A 17,132-nucleotide genomic window follows, 5' to 3' on the forward strand; every position below is an offset into this window, starting at 1 on the left:
CTTCACCTCTGAGAGTGTAAGCTACATGGCAGCAGTCTTCCCAATTTGGTTTAGTGTTGTATTCTCTGGTTTTAGAATCATACAGACATTCAATACAAAGTTTTGATTATGTAACTGGGATAGCCTGGGCAAGGTGCAATTTGTGGAGGGTTGTGGCAGTCAAGAGGTCTGATTCAGAGGTTAAATTTGAGTCTTAGTATACATCCAGGTACAGATATCAAGTGAATAGCTGGGTATCTGGGGTTGAATGCAGAGGTCAGAACTAAACATATAAATTTTGGAGCCACCAACATTAGGACAAGGTGAGATGAACTTGGGGAGTATGAATACAAAAAGAGAAAAATGCCAAGCTCTGAAACCTGGGGAGCTCCAGCATTGAGAGGCCAGGGATAGCAGTGGTCTTTAAACCGTCGTCGGCAGCCGTCCGTCTCGAGAGACGATGGCGTAGCTTCCTGAGAGTCTATCTGCACCGCTGAGAATGGCTGTGCAGTCCGACTCGGGAGTGACAATCCCTGCCGCACTTGTTACAGGTGAAGGCAGATGGCCGTTGTTGCTGCTGTTGACGCTGCTTCAGCCTCGATCTTTTCTGGACCGCCTCCTCGTTGCGCGCAGCCTCTGCGCGTGACGTACCTTGCCTGACCGCGAGCCTCCAGGCTAGGCGGTCGTCTGCTTGAACTTCCCATGTGTTGAGATTGATGGAGCATTGTGTCATGTCCTTTTTGCAGATGTCTTTGAACCGCAGTTTTGGGCGCCCTGTCATCCTCTTGCCTTCTGCTAGCTCGCCGTAGAGGAGGTCTTTGGGGATACGGCCTGCATCCATTCTTTTGACATGGCCGAGCCACCTGAGGCGTCTCTCGCTAAGAACTGCATGCAAACTGCTCATATTGGCTCGCTTCAGCACCTCGGTGTTGGGGACCTTATCCTGCCAGGCGACATGCAGGACGCGTCGCAGGCACCTCATGTGGAAGCTGTTGAGTTTCCTTTCGTGCCTTGCGTAGGTGGTCCACGTCTCACTGCCATAGAGGAGAGTGCTGAGTACGCAGGCTTGGTAGATGCGCAGTCTGGTTTTCTCAGTGAGGCTGGAATTGTTCCACACTCGCCGGTTCAGTCTGGCCATAACTGTGGCTGCCCTGGCGATTCTCCGGTTGACCTCCAGGTCGACTGACAGAGAGCTCGAGATGGTGGACCCGAGGTAAGTGAAGTCGTTGACAACCTCCAGGGTGTATCCGTCGATGGTGATGCATGGGGGAGTCCCCGTGCCTTGAGCCATAACGTTCGTCTTCGTCAGGCTGATGGCTAGTCCGAACTCCTTGCATGCGTGGGAAAGGCAAGTGACTAGCTGCTGGAGTCCCTCTTCGGAGTGTGATGTCAAGGCTGCGTCGTCGGCGAAGAGCATCTCACGGATGAGCACCTCTTTGACTTTGTTCTTGGCTCGTAGACGGGCCAGGTTGTAGAGCTTGCCATCGGATCTGGTGTGAATGAAGACACCCTCGCTGCAGTCCTTAAAGGCGTATTGGAGGAGCATGGAGAAGAAGATTCCGAACAGCGTAGGCGCGAGGACGCAGCCCTGCTTTACTCCGCTGCTGACTGGGAAGGCCTCAGAGGTTGCGCCGTTGTAGGACACCGTGCTGTGCATGTTGTCATGAAAGGACATGACCACAGCAAGCAGATGTGGTGGACAGCCAATCTTCCGTAGCAAGCTGAAGAGACCGCTTCGACTGACCAGATCAAACGCCTTCGTGAGGTCGATAAAGGCGAGGTAGAGTGGTTTATGCTGCTCGTGACACTTCTCCTGCAGGTGGCGTAGGGAGAAGATCATGTCCACTGTTGAACGGCCAGCTCTGAAGCCACACTGGGACTCTGGGTAGACGCGGGAAGCAAGGGTCTGCAGGCGGGCAAGAGCGACCCGGGCGAATACTTTGCCGACGGCGCTGAGGAGAGAGATGCCCCGGTAGTTGTTGCAGTCGCTGCGGTCTCCTTTGTTCTTGTACATGGTGATAATGTTGGCATATCCTGGGGGATGTAACCCTCCTTCCAGCAGCGACAGAGTAGATGGTGGAGCGGCTGTAGCAGGTCTTTAAACCTTTATAATCATATACTATTATCTGTAAGAAGATGAAGAAAAAATAACTTAAATTGAGTGACGCAATAGTAGATATTTATTTATAAGTTTATATATGTATTATTGTACCACTATATTATGTACATTATAAGACACAGACACAGATATTTAAAAAGAATAAACTAAGGGACTTCCAGTTAAAGAGGAAATATTGAACACATGTATTTTCAGCTTCCTCCTGAAGACTACTATAGTGTTAGTAAATGAATTTTTAAACATAAGGTATAAACCCACAAGCACAAAGAGAACAAAAATAAAACTATATCATTAGAATATAGAAAGATGGAAAGAAGAGTGATAAATGGCAACTAACTTAGCAGATCCAGGAGAGCTGAGGCTGCCTTGGGGAGAAGCCAGAAGGCAGAATGATTTACATGTAGCGCAGAATCCCATCCCCACCCCAGAGGCTCAGGAGTTGGTGTCTGACAGCTCTCTGATAGAGGAGGTAAATTATGGGCAAGAATAGACTTTGCTCAAAGTGTACTTGAGGAGCAGTTATACCCACAGACATCTTCACTACTCTGTACTGCAGATGACTAACCCTCTACCACACAGCAAGAGACTAGGGGTTATTTTCTAAAGATTAAAGAGGGGATCTTGCCTGGAGAACAGGCATACATCAAGTGGGAATTCCAAATGGAAAATAAGTTAAGACAAAGTTAACATCAGAATGCTAAAACTGAAATATCAAGAAGGAGCTCTATATATTATTGATAGCTATGGATATTAACAAAAAGAACATTATTTTGTTGTGTAACACTGATTGCCAGTGGAATTAGCCTATGTAAAAATTTCTTAAGAAGAAATGAATGCTATATAAAATGTTCTTTATTTCTTAGAGCCAGTACAAATATTTATTTCTCTTCTTTAAAACTGCCTGGATTGTTTGAACATTATCTTGATACATGAATACAGACATTTTAAGTAATTGCATTTTCTTAAATCCTGGATTGGAGGTAGGTATAAATATTTATTTTTTTTCTGTTTATGTAACTGATGATACAGCGTCTACTTTGAGTACCATGGCATCACCAAAACTTACACATTTCACATGATGTATGTATATATCTAGAGAATCAATCCTTGGAAATGAAATAATAATATCTTACTTTTATAACATTACATTTTGATATTTATATACCTTGATTATCCAATGTATTCTATACTTCATTCACAGTGAAACAGAGGCTCTTAGAAATCACTATACTTTTATCATCCTTTACCTGCAATGTCCTTTCTTTCCCTATTTGCCTAAAAAGCTTCTACCTACCTTTCAAAAACCATCTTAAATATGACATCCTTTTAGAGGGCTTCCCTGATTCTCCTTGACTGTTATTACTCCATTATTTATATGATGCAGTACATTGTTTATACTTTCACTGTGGCAGTCCTTGTATTGTTTTGAAATTATATTTATGTCTGTTAACTCTCTTAGCCCAGATATTATATCTTATTTATATTTGTTGTTTGTTAACTTACCATGCTGCTGGGCACACAGTAGTTATTCAGCAAACATTTAAATGGATGTTTGAAAATGATTTTGTGTTCCTTATCTCTTTTGGTTTTTCCATATTCATTCAGTCAATAGATCCCATTGCTCTAAATATTTATTATATCCATCACTTCTTATCTATGCCAATATCTACTACCAAGAGTTTATGCTTCTGCTGATCTGTGGTTCAGACTATTAGCATTTAACCTGATTTTGGTCTCTACTTTCACTCTCCTCCATTTAATACTTCATTTGCCTATCCAAGTGACTTAACCACAAATTTTACCATATTCTCTATACCTTAAAATTTTTAAATTGGCTACATTCACTTCTAGATATTCTAGCATTAAAAGATAATATTTGTCTTCTAGGTTTAAACAATAAGAAACCAGCAAAACAATTTTTAGACATGGAGACAATAGACAATTCAGGACATTTGATTGTCCCAGTGCAGTGCCTGGAAAGAGTTTCCAGTCCATAGTAAAGTGAGAGAGCACCAAAACAAAGCCTGGCAGCTTGCTTAGTTGAAAAGACAGAGTTTGGAATCAAGAGAGAGAAAGGTAGCTAGAATTTGTAAAGCAAAAACTGAAGAGATAAATGCTTTTGGGGACGGGATAACTCCAAAGAACTGCCTGAGGTTGAAGAAAAAACTCTCAGGGAAAAATAGATTAAACAATCTTAAGCTCACAGAGACAAGCGATAGTTTGTATTCCAACTAGCCAGAATGAAACAGCCTCCTGCTACATGGGCACTAAGTAGAGTCCTCAGAAGGACAGTGCCTCCGTAATGGGGACACATTAGCCTAGACTAAAAGTTAGTCTCAATCTGCTTCACAAAACTTAAAAGCAACTCTTAATAGGTCAGCAAGATTCCAAACAACAGAGTCCAACATATTTAAGTGAGTACTACAAAATCTGGCATCTAACAATGCAAAAGCACTGTCAGTATCCAATCTTCCATTTCCAAGCACTCAAAGAAGCAGAAAAATGCATCCCATATCCAGGAGAAAAATCAATTAATAGATACAGACCCAGAGATGATACACATAGTAGAATTAGCTGGCAAGGAAATTAAAATAGCTATTTTAAATGTATTCCATATGTTCAAGATGGTAGAGAAAAACATGAACATGAGGATGAGATAAATGGAAGGTATTAAAAAACAATTTGAATTTCTAGATACTAAAATGTATGATCTGAAATAAAAAGTAACTGAGATTAATAGTATATTACACCCCACAGAAAATTAGTGAATGTGATGACACAGCAATAGAAACTATCTAATATAAAATAAAATAGAAAAATAAAAAAAATAAACATAAGAGTAATGAGTTGTGGGATAGTATTAAATAGCTTAATAACATATGTGTAATTAATGAACCAGGAAGGGAGGGAAAACAATATATTTTAGAAAACAATGGCTAAAATTTCTCCCAATTTTATGAAAATTATACATCCATAGCTCTGAGAAACTCAATGAGCCTCAATCAGCAAAAATGTGAAGAAAAGTATATCCAGACAAATTATAATTAAATTTCTAAAAATCAGTGATAAAATAAGTATCTTAAAAGCATCTAGAGATAAAGACACGTTATGTTCAAAAGAATAAATACAAGAATGGCAGCAGACTTATCATCAGAAACCAGGCAAGCCAGAAGATAATGGAGGAACTTCATTAAGTAAATAAAACCAAAGAAAACAAGAAATTCTAATCTGTAGTTTTATACCCAGAAACAAAAATCTTTTAATAATGAAGAAAACTTCTGCTTTTTCTTAGGATGTAGAAAGCTCAAAAAAGTTCTGTTTTCTACCATAACAATTAGAAATAGTTTGTAATAATGAGTTACAAATGTATAAATTTTCTTGAACATGTCAGAGAGCTAAGATTAAAAGGCAACCATGAGGTTCTGAAATCCAAAAACAGGCCTCTCAGCAGAGAGAGAAAGTGAGAATTGGCCTATCTATGGCATAGCATGGGAAAGAGAAATGATGTGCACCATAAAATCATTAAAGAATTCAGCTGTAAATTTCAGAAACTGCTAAAAAGGTTGAGTGTGGGCTAGCACAACAGTGTGACCTGGGAGCTACGAACAGAAAGAATCTGCACCTGCAGGCAAACGCTTTTCCATGGACTTCCTTTGGGTGCTCACTAGAAATACTGTGGGAAGGACAAGGGACCAGAAAGAACTTCCTTCGGTAGTGCAGGGTCACTAAAGGGATTGAGTGATGCTGAGGAAAAGCCATAAAGCACCTCCTGGACCCTTTACCCCTAGGAAATAAAAGCCTTAAATCATGGAGGTCAAAGCAGCAAACCCTAATACTCCCTGAAGTACCACTGTGGCTGGTAGGCGGGTAAAGGAAAAATACCCTCTACTTATAAAAAAGAGGCAGAAAACAGTCCTAGACACAGCTCCTCTGTCAGTCAGTACCGTCAGAGGTCTCTTATTGGAGGGGTTGGAGTATGGGGAGGGAAGTCTGGAAACTCTTGAAAAAGACCCAATTAGAATACAAGGCAGGGTTTGGCAGCCGAGGGGAGGAGAGACCTAGGCACACAGAACATAACTAAGACTGAGGGGGACCAGGACAACAGAGAAACTTCCTGCCTCTTCCCCAGATAGCAAGCACTGAATAATAAGCAATAGCAGGCTACCTCTGGGTAGGAGGCAAGATTATGGGGAAAGATCTCCAATGTGGTATGGTTGCACAGGAAAAGATGGAAACCAAGGGTATATCAGGAACATTGAAAAAAGAAAACATTCAGCAGAAACCTCAGGCCGAACGCCCTTGTTATGTCTTTGTCACATTTTGTTATCAGGCTAATGCTAGCCTTATAAAATAAAAAGAAGTTTTCCCTCTTTTTTTATTTTTTTGAAATATTTGTATAGTTTATATTATTTCATCTTTAAATACCTGATATAATTTGCCAATGAAGTCACCTGGGCCTGGACTTTGCTTCATGTGAAGATTTTTAACGACAAATTCATTTTTTTTAATAAACACTGGCTATTTCTGTTGTTTATTTCTTCTTGAGTAAGCTTAGACACTTTGTATCTTTCAAGGAATTTATCCGTTCCACCTAAATTCCCTTATAGGTAGGCATGAAGTTGTCCATAGCTATTTATTATACTTTTAATGCAGGTAAGATCTATAGTGATATTCATGTTCCTATTCCTGATATTGTTTTTCTCGAGCTGAGCCTTGCCTACCTCTCCACCTAACTTGCCTACTCTTCCTCATACTCTGTCTTTACTCTTTCTTATGTCAGCTCTTTCACAAATTTCTTTGTGTGCTTCTCATAGCTCAGTGCTAGGCACTGCCCTTTTTTCACTCCATATACTTTGCCCTCTCTAGGTCAATCATCCACTTCCATGCTTTCAACTATTATGAAATGACAGCAAAACAAGGAAACCACAGAGGTTTCTTCTTTTCACCATATTGTCATAGTGTTCTTCTTTGGCAACGACACAAGCTACCTGAATTGGGTTCGGAAATGGAGAAAGAAAATGGAGGCACTTATGGAAAAAAGGTAAAGATGGGCAAAAATGAAGGAAAAAAAAAACAAAACATTTGTTGGTATTTCAAAAGTGTCTTTCCAGAGTTAGTATTCTCTCATAAAACCCAATATTCCTTCTTCGAAGCACATACCATGCTTGAAATCATTTGTTTAGTATATGTCTTCTGGACTAATCTGTAATCTTTTTGAAGGTCTGGCTCATCTACCTCTGGAATCTTCCAAACCAAACAAGGTGCTCAGCACTTACTAATCAGCCAATAAATATTTGTTTACTTACTAACTACTCCAGCTCTCAAACTTGGTGCTTCACCCCAGCTGGGCTTGTGCCCTGTTTGTTTCATGGCCCTGTATAATTATTTTCATATTTCCTCGGCCTGGATTGCCCAATCCTCCCAATTTCTTCCTACCCACCTTCCAACCCTAAACCACCAGGAATATTCTTACCTTTCTTTTCAACCTGAGCTTAAAAATGTCTTCTCAGGAAATCCTCCCTGACTTCCCTTTAGCAGAGCTTTGTGCTGCCCCCATACCTTGTAGCGAGCTCTGCACTGAAATGATGTTTCCATGCCAGTTTCCCCCTCTTGGTTGATTCTGACCCTTTCATACCTTCCATAATAATTGACACACAGTAGGCTCCTAATACATATCTGTTAAATGAATGATTTATTTTTCCATAAGTCATGTGATTTATAAAGAGGAGCCTAGTTAATTAATAGGTCTGTGAAGATAATGAGCCCCAATTTATTTACATGGAAAATAGTTTTAAAAAAGAATGAATCAACTCCTACAAAGGTGGATGCCAAACCTCAAATCCTTAAAGAGAGCTGTTATTGAAACTTCTAACCACTGCTGTAATGAGACTTAAATAGATAGTAAAGCAACCCAATTTTTATCAAGAAGTTCTCCAAAGGAAAAATAATAAATGCATATCTACACTTTTTTAAATTAGAGGTTAGCTACATTAGCTTGAAATCTGCTTAACTAAATGCAAAATCATGAAGAGTTTATGCAAAGGAACTTTTCATGTGGCCTAATTCAACCTTGTATGGGGCAAATGCCTTAGTTAGCTCAACTGATCTTTCTAAGTATAATAATTGTATTATTTACTTACTTCCAGGAATTAGAATTAAAATGGGATTACCAGGAAATTTCTAACCATGAGGGAAAAAAATAAAAGAATTCTGTTAGCGTGTAGAACAACTACAACTTTTTTGTGACTGCATGGTTTGTGTATTAGATCTGTAAAAGAATAGTTTAGATGAAATGTAAGAACTTGAAGTACACAGTTGCTTCCACTTGCCCAACTTTTACCAACATACTAGAAAGAGGGATATGTAGTTCAGAATTGGATCAGAAGTCAACATATTCAATTCACCCAATGACACCAAGATTTGAAAGCAGGTGACTTTAGTGATGGAAATGAGTACAGTTCCAATTGTTTAAAAAATACATGCATAGTAGTAAAGCAAAAAACTCATCTCCTTCTTCTTGGTTGTATAAAAGACACCCTGTTGCAATACCTAAAATCATTTTAGGCTGAAAGAAGAGGAAATAAGAAGTATGAGAAAGTCCATAAATAAGTGTCTGTTAATTCTCTATGATATGCTTGTCTCAGGGTTTGAATTGGGAATGGGGCAGGAAGAAACTGGAAGGAGACCTGAGTTCTAGGTTCTAATCAACTATACTATTTGAGTCACTTCAGCAAAATTTCAGTTTCTTCCTCATATGAAATAAACCTGTTTACCCAAGGCTTCTTGCACAGAACCAAGGTTACATTCAAACCTTGTACATTCAGAGAGGGAGCAGGATAGTGGTCATGAAGGATCTTCCTTTTTTCTTTTTTTTTTTTTCTCACTAAACTCAGTGATGAAAATTCTCTGGGAAACATATGACCTACTATGCTAGATGATTTTACTTCTACTTAAAGATCTTATTGCAAATTCCATTCCATTCTCATCAAGCCTTTCCCAAATTATACATCTAAAATTAATACTAAATTGTCATGTGTTTGTGTAAATGCTATCCTGTAATTATTTTCTAGTTGTTTCACTCATTCAATAGTCATTCATGCAACAAAATATATTGTAGACCTACTATTATCCAGGTATTTCACTGCTAGTAAGTGGGAGAAACATACCATGGTAAATGAACAGGTATGTGCAACACCAAGAACGAACACTAACGTAAATTACAAACTTTGGATGATTATAATACGTCAATGTAGATCATTGTGGTGGGAGATACTAACAATGGAGGAGGCTATGCATGTGTGGGGACAGGGGAGATATGAAAATCTCTGTACCAATTTTGCTGTGAACTTAAAGCTGCTCTAAAAATAGTCTTTATATGATTACAGGGAATATGAGGAAACATGTGAAGTGACTTATTTTTACACGTGAGTTTTGGGGAAAGTCTCTCCAGGAGGTGATACTTAAATGAAATCTGAAGAATGAGAAGGAACTAGATGTGGTGTGTGGGGTGTGTGTGTGTGTGTGTGTCTGTGTGTGTGTGTCTGTGTGTGTGTGTATGTGTGTTTGAATGTTCCAGACACAGGAGAGGCATATGTAAAGCTCTAAATTGGGAAGAAGCAAGGCAAATGGGAGAGTCTGAAAGGCAGTGGATGGTACCAGCAAGAGCTGAAATTTGAGAGGTATAGGCATGATCATGCACAACTATATAAGACAAAGTAATTAGTCTGGATTTTATTCTATTGCCATGGGAAACCATTGAAGGATTTTCAGCAAGTAAGTAATAAGATCCTGAAAAGATTAGAGAATGCAAGAGTAAAAGGAACCAGGTTAGGTCTGTCTTCTCCCCTGCAGCCCGATTGTAATGGTGAATAGAAAATATGTGCTGCCCCTTAGGGCGTAGCCCTGGGCACAGAGAAGGCATCCAATGAGTGCTTATTGAATGAATAAAAGTAATATTCACATTTCATGATATGGTGTACTCTTCTTTTTTAATAATATTTAAAATAGTAACTAAACAAAATGTGAGTGCATTAAAAGACCTTGCATTATGAGACTAATTACGCCTCTATTTTTACCTCTAGATTGGGTATAAAATGAATATCACATTTAGCCAGGCAAAGAAGAGGAAAAGCAGAGGGAAGAGATGACAATTTTTTCCCCTCTTGCCCATGATCCTGTTTCCTCCAACTCATTTTTCTGTGAATGTCTTTGGCTAATTTAAGGAACCTATTCTTGACTACAGGAACCATATGTTGTTTCTAAATGTTATGCCCTTAGAAACAGCTTAAGATTTTTTGGGGGGTGGCGGGGGGGGTTACTCATACTTGATCTTTATTTTAAAAACCATCATTATAATCATAAATAAGCTGAGTAGGATTTTGATCTTTTCAATATTTTATGGAGATAGTAAAATATTCACCTTTGCTTATTTATTAAAGCCATGAAATTCCATTATTAACTGTGCATTTACAATATGATCTGGAATTTCACTCATGATCACATGATTCTGAATAATAGGTAATTTGGTGCGGCTATTATCTGATTTACATATGGGGGTACACACCATCAGAAAGATCAAAAATATATTTTATGCTGTATTTTACATTCCTACTTTGTTCACCTAGTCAAAAAGCCTAAATTGATTCTTATACATTACAGCCAAATCACTTGCCTATTATTTCTGTTTAACTTGCTTGTAATAAAAAAAAGTCTGCATTACATAAAGTAGTTCTATGGACAAAATTATGCATAGATCAAAGACGTGAGCACCTGAGTTCTTTGTGAACATGTCCAGTTTGACAAGGGCTAAGAGTGGAAATGTGAGCCATGTTCAGCCTTCAGAGATTCTTACTTTGTGAAACAAACATGTGCTGATGCCAAAAAAACTGACCAATCATGTTTGTGGAATGAAATATCTTGGGCACAAGTCTGTGTGAATCACCATCCATCTGGTGTGGCTTCTACTTAGAAAGGTGGATCTTACAAAGCAAAATTATCCAAGAAATTAAGGATATGAAAACTGTTATTTTTTAAGAGTAATTTTAAATTACTTAGGAGTTTTATATTCTTTAAGCAATTAACATCATTACTATCTCTGGTAATTTGATCCAAGATTGATGTATAGCTTTTTCATGATGATGGTAATGATAATAATAATATTAATAATTTATAACATGTTTTGAATGATTACCATATGCAAGCTGTGAGCTGAACACTTCTTTACATCATCTCATTTACTCTTTACAACAACATTAGGAACCAGATATTATCATCCCCACTTTACTGATGAGGAAATAGAGGCTTTGTGCTCTTAACCACTACCTCTTAGTGCCTCTTACAAAGGTAGTACTTCCTTAGAGAGGAAATTGGTTGGAAATGGAAGAGGCAGTCCAGTGTCATTGTCATGTTCATACTCACTTCAGAGATTTATCTCTGGACAACTGAGATTGTTTGCCACAGTTTTTGTTAGATTAGTAACAACATATTTATTTCATGACAGTTGAATAAATTGAAGCTCAAAGTAATTGTATAACTTATCTAAAATGAGAATTGTAATTTGGGAGCCAGAGCCAGGTTTAACTGATGATTCTACCATTCACTAGCATTGCTACCCTTACTAAACTTTTAAACTTCTCTGAGCCTCTGTTTTCACTTAAATCATGCTAGTAATGCCCACATAATAGAATCCTAATTGTCAGGAGCCTATTGTAAAGATTAAAACAAGAGCGCATGTCAGTGCCTAATACAGAGCAGCTGCCCTATGAAGGCAATTATCATTGTGACTTTGACTTACTGGCCACACACAGAAGTAGAGCTGATGCCCATTTCTCTCCAGTCATTCACAGATAACAGTTGGGTTGTGCTTTTCTTGTTATGTAAGGAGGGAATGTCCATGAAGCTTATCTCCAGCACAAAAGAATTTTTGGCCATTTCCTCCTGGAAAGAAATCTGAAATTTAATTTTTCCAAGGTGCCAGTAACTGCAAGATACGTTAAATTTATATGTTCTTAATGCATCATAGCCTTTCATAACATAAAGAAATTACAAAAAGTTGACTTGATACTTTCTATTAATTCCTACTTAGTAGAAGATGAATAAATCAGTGAGATGGAATAGCGCATACAAAATGATTGGAGAGTATCTTCCAGGTTAGTGTGTGTGTGTGTGTGTGTGTGTGTGTGTGTGTTCCCCTTGTAAAATGAAATTTGAAACAATATACAATATACAGAGGAGAAAGGCTATTATGAATTTGAAAGAATTTCTCAGTGTCAAAAATCTCAGTTGCAATGTTTTTACCTTTGGATTTTGAAATGTTAAGACCTTTGCTCTTTTTCTTGGGGAGAAAGAAAATGTTTATAAGAGTTGAAATGTCAGAAGCCATTCTTCATGCCTTCAAGACTTGAGATCAAAAGCCCCAGATGGGGAGATTAAGAATAAACAAAAGCAGAAGCAGAATGAGTTGTCCAGCAGAATTCTGAACAGTCACTCACTCTGAACAATTCTTCTGACACCAGTTCATTCCCAGTTCTGACTCCAATTCATTCTCAGCTGACTACACTGTTCACTGCCTTGGTTACCTGTACTCCTCTTGCTTGCTCTTTTTTCTTTTCTTTTCAGCAACTCTGTCGGTTAGGACCCAACTTACATTTGATCCTTGGCTCCAGCTTCTGGATTTGCTCTGCACCTGTGTTCATCAAAGCTCACATTTACTCCTTTTGATTTCTGACTCCCATTTCAAGGCAAACCCTTGCTAAATGTTTGTATATTTAGGTAACTCCTGACTGCTTCTTGGATATGGATGTGTGTGTGTGTGTGTGTGTGTGTGTGTGTGTGTGTGTGTACACACACACAAGTGTAATATATAACATATATGTTTAAACTCTGGTAATGAGTTTAATATATAAAAGAATCCTAGTTTTTAAAAAGCATTTTCTAACCAAAGCAAGGTCCACATTGGCTAAATTCTATATGATATGACTTATGATGAATGAATGAATAAAACACTGTTATTTGATCAGGATCCCTTTGTCTATTTGCTTACATTTTAGAACAAAAGAAAGATTCAGAGATAATTATTTTTGTCCTACAATTCAAGCCAAATGGTAGAATATGATAATCAAATGAATAAGCATTATAAAAATGCCCAAAATTAATGGTTAAAATGATTTCCTAATATTTTAGCTTTATTCGTAGCCCAAGCCTTATTATCTATTCCAAATTTAAAGAACTTAGATTCATAATTATAAACTTCCTAAGTATTTAAAAATGTTTCCTTAAACATTCAGTTAGCTTTATTATTATTAATTAGTCATCTCTTTCCAGCATTTGTATTATATATTAGAGGGGATATGTTCATTTATAATATCTATGCTTCATATAGAAGTAAAGTTTACTTGATATTATTGAAGTTATAAACACTCACCAATCATGGGAGACATGCCAGAACATCCATGACCTATTGCAAGGCATTATATCATAACTATTGAGAAGACTTTACCACCTTTAAATGGATGATTTTTTAGTATATATTTTGTGTTATGCCGTGTTTATTTAATATTTCATAAATAATACATTATAATAACATTAGTAATTCATTACCTCATGCTACTTCTGCTACCAACTAATCTTTAAAAATAAATAATTATTTAATGTGCTCTCTTTTAAAAATGATAAAACAGAGCCCTAACATAAACAATACCTCAAAAATTACAACATATACTCTCTCCCATTCATTTTCAGAAATTTTACTATTCACTGATTTATTCAGCCATTTATTTGCTAAACATTTACTGAAAGCCTTCTGTGTGTCAGGTACTATACAAGCTGCTGAGTATATGAATAAATAAAATATAATTATTCTCTCAGTGATCTCATAGTTTAGATGAAAGCTCAAGAAATCATGCAAATAATTATAATACACTGTAATATAAGTTAAATTGAGTTGTTTATGAATTTCAGTTAGAAGAGCCTTTTTATTTCTGTCCATAGGATTTATGGAAAGCTACATAAGTATTTGGGTTGGCTTTGAGAATGAGCAGGGATGCTACAGAGGCAAGGGGTGTAGAAAGCACATTCCAGGAAGGAGCATCTCTCTGCAAGGAAGCTGGAATTACATGAGGCAAAGAAACAGAAATACTATTGAATGCATGAGGCATTGGGTAACATCAAGTAGTGCAGTGTGGTGGGATGTGGGGAAGTAATGCAGATGATATGATGGGTGGGCACTTGTCAAGATGGCTTAGGCTTGGCATTATATGTGATTTTTTTATGTATTTTGGATTTAATCTTTATTTTATTTTTTTCCATTGCCATTTAGTCACCTTATACTCCCCTTCCCCCAGCCATCACCACACTGTTGTTCATGTCCATGAGACCTTTTTCCTTTTTGCTCAATCCCTCCATCCCCTACTACCCCCCACCCACTAGCTGTCATCAATCCATCAATGAATCTGTTCCCATTTTCCATGTTAGTTCTGTTTGTTCATTAGATTCCACATATGAATGAAATTATATGGCATTTGTCTTTCTCTGACTGGCTTATTTTACTTAGCATAATGTTCTGGGAATATATCTGAAGGAACCCAAAACACTAATTTGAAAGACCATAAGCACACCTATGTTCACCTATGTTCATTGCAGTGCTACTTACAATCACCAAGATATGGAAGCAGCCCAAGTGTCCATCAACACATGCGTGGATAAAAAGAACTATGGAATACTACTCGGCCATAAAAAAAAAAAAAGAAGAAGAAAATTTTACCCTTTGCAGCACTATTTGTGATAAAGGAAAAAGATTCATCAAAATGAGCAAGATCAATGATACAAAGGTGAAAGAAACAATTCTACATGGCCCTGAAATTTGTTTTATGTTTCCTTCCCATGCACAAAATTCCATTTCTAAATCCCTTGCTGTTAGGTGAGGTCATATGAATAGTTACAGGCCAATAAATTGTGAGCAAAAGTTTAATGTGTAACTCCTAGGCTGAGGCAGTGAAATGCCACTTTGTTATTTACAGGTGTCTATGTCTTCACCTGTCATGGGATCCAAGGGGGCCTCATGTTGATTTGGGGGACAGCAAGATCAGAGGTGCCTGAACTCATGAGTCACCACATCAAAGACAATTGCCCTGGAGAGATGCCCAGATCCACAATGGACTTGGTGGACAAAATAAATAAAAAAGTTTTTATTAAGCCATCAGACTTAGGATTTTTTTGTTACTACAGCATAGTATAACTGATCCTGACCCAAACACAAATTTGAAAGTCAATACTTAATGGGCCTGTAATTCAAAGGAGGCAGAAGAAGATGGATTTAAGACCACAAGTTAAAAGGTCTTCAGAGAAACAGGGTCACTTCTTCTGAAACATGTAGGAAAGTTTAGGAAGGGACAAAAATATAGGAAAATCTGGAGGCAGAAAGGGAAAGTTGGAGAGTTTATTCACGATGTATGCTATATTTTCTGTGATATTAGAAATGAAATGTTCTGAGCAGGTGAGTGGCAAGATGGAGCAGTTGCTGAGGGGACAGTTACTACACAGAATAGGAAAGAAATCTAGATAGGTAGAAGGGAAAGACTGTAGGGCAGTGGTAGGTGTCCAGCTGGGTCTGTACCTCAAGCATTTATAGCAGAGTCAGTCAACATGAATTATTAATTTTAAAATTAAATTAAGTCCAGCAGTGGATCAGAGTATTAGTAATTAGCAAATAATGTATCAATAAAAGATGAAAAGGCAGTTAAATTCAACGTCCATTTCTACCAAACTCCAATCAAAATAGGAATAAAAGGAAACTACCTAAATATGATGGATGCTACTTATGCAAAATCAAGAGCAAACATTTTAGACATTAACCCAAGAAACTATTTTTAAACTGTTATAAGGGAATTTGGCAACATACCTGTATACACAAAACAATTTTAAAAGCAATAGTGTGGCCCTATATCAGAAATAATCAAATTGTATTAGAAGTTGAAAAAATTAATCTGCATATAATACAAAGCTTTAAAATATTTTAAATAAATTTAGTAAGAAAGGTACAAGGCCTATAGAAAGAGAACCGTAAAATCTTACTGAAGGTATATATGAAGAACTGAACAAACAGGAAAACATATGCAGTTCTTCCAAGGGAAGACTTAATTTCATAAATATATCAATTCAACCAATTTTGTTATACACATTTAATGAAATACCAATTAAAATCTCTGTGGTCTTAAAAAATTGAATTAGCTTACATTTTACATGAGAGAAAAATGTCCAAGAGAAGCTAAGAAATGTATGAACATGAAAAAAAATGACAAGATTCCTTGCCAGATATTAAAATGTTTTAAAGTCAGCATAATCAGAGAAGTTGTGTATTAGCATAGATATAGACTAATTGATTGGTAGTCTACAGAATACTGGGAACTCAATATAGGACAAGGGTGATTTTCATTTCAAAGGGAAGAATGGTAATTGAGCACATTTTATTTTCCTATTAGTAAATAGCATAATTAGCTACTTATTTGAGAAAAATTATAGTTGGACTGCTACCTCATGTGATATATATAAAAACATCACAGTAGTCTTAAAAGTTAAATAAAATAAAATTTTTTAAGTTAAAATTAGGTCCTTGCCAGTGTGGCTCAGTTTGTTGAAGGGTCGTCCCATAACTGAAGGATTGTGGGTTCAGTTCCCAGTTAGGGCACATACCTAGGTTGTGGGTTTGATTCCTGGTCTGGGAGTGAATGGGAGGCAACAGTCAATGTTTCTCTTCCTTCCTCTCTCTCTAAAAGAGCAATGAAAAAATGTCCTCAGGTGAGGATTTTTAAAAAGTTAAAATTGGGAGATCATATGTATAACCCATATGTTGGGGATACTGTTTAAAGCAAGTTAGTAACTCAGAAATTATTAAGAAAATATCTGACTTTTTAAGGAAACTATACTGTTTTCTACAGTGCCTGTACCAGTCTGCATTCCCACCAAGAGTACATGAGGCTTTCCTTTTCTCCTCATCCTCACCAGCACTTGTTTGTTGATTTATTGATTATGGCCATTC

The 17,132-nt window shown here is 37.3% G+C and overlaps 1 long non-coding RNA gene across 1 annotated transcript in view; it reads left to right on the forward strand.

Annotated features, from left to right (window-relative positions):
* LOC150007359 (uncharacterized) overlaps nt 1-14,878 on the forward strand; it is a 56,510-nt gene extending 41,632 nt beyond the window's left edge. The window contains exons 3-4 of the long non-coding RNA XR_016512021.1: nt 6,965-7,139; nt 14,738-14,878. This is a non-coding gene — a long non-coding RNA (uncharacterized LOC150007359). The remainder of the gene's footprint in view (nt 1-6,964; nt 7,140-14,737) is intronic.
* The last annotated feature ends 2,254 nt before the right edge of the window (nt 14,879-17,132 follow it).

This window comes from Furipterus horrens, unplaced genomic scaffold (assembly GCF_987537825.1).
Source record: "Furipterus horrens unplaced genomic scaffold, mFurHor1.1.pri manual_scaffold_6, whole genome shotgun sequence".
Lineage (NCBI taxonomy): Eukaryota > Metazoa > Chordata > Mammalia > Chiroptera > Furipteridae > Furipterus > Furipterus horrens.